This window comes from Aplysia californica, unplaced genomic scaffold, assembly GCF_000002075.1.
Source record: "Aplysia californica isolate F4 #8 unplaced genomic scaffold, AplCal3.0 scaffold00304, whole genome shotgun sequence".
NCBI classification, from domain to species: Eukaryota; Metazoa; Mollusca; class Gastropoda; order Aplysiida; family Aplysiidae; genus Aplysia; species Aplysia californica.
The window spans coordinates 91,315-91,983 of record NW_004797574.1 but is presented as its reverse complement, the minus strand read 5'-3'; positions in this window follow the sequence as shown (position 1 = coordinate 91,983).

Below are 669 nucleotides of genomic sequence, written 5' to 3'. Positions count from 1 at the left end.
TAGTTATTTCCTTAGCTTAAGAGTCCGTGGTAGCAGAAAATGTACATTTTTTGTGCCTTTAATCAACGTTTTTAAGAAACATCCACACAGAAATGAGTTCTTTAATGGGCATGAAAGGTATTGAGCCAAAAAAAATTGATAAAATTCACAAACCAGCGGAAAAATGCAAGTGTCTTCACTTTGATTATTTGGACGAGAGTCTGATTCCACCACGCTGCCTCACATATCTTGATAACGACTCGGAATAATCTTACAACTTTGAACAAGAAGATAGAACATTAATTGATTTCTGACCTCATGGTCTTGGTAACTCAAAACGGTTAGAAGTGTCAGACAGGACTCTGTAATTCCGAGATAGCGATTAGTCAGAGAAAGACGTCAGTTTGCTTCTTGCCTCGACACTGTAGTGTAACAGGGGGGGTCTTTGTTTGAGCTTTGAGTAAAGAAAAGCACATCGACACAATTATGGTCATTTCGTGCTGGGAAAAAGAAAGACAGACCGACGGACAGACAGACAGACAGACAAAGAGACAGACAGAGAGACAGACAGACCGACGGACAGACAGACAGAGAGACAGACAGAGAGACAGACAGACAGGCAGGCAGACAGAGGTGGGGGATGGACGAGAAAGAGATAGGGGAGGGGAGAGGCGGGGTGAGGGAGGGGGG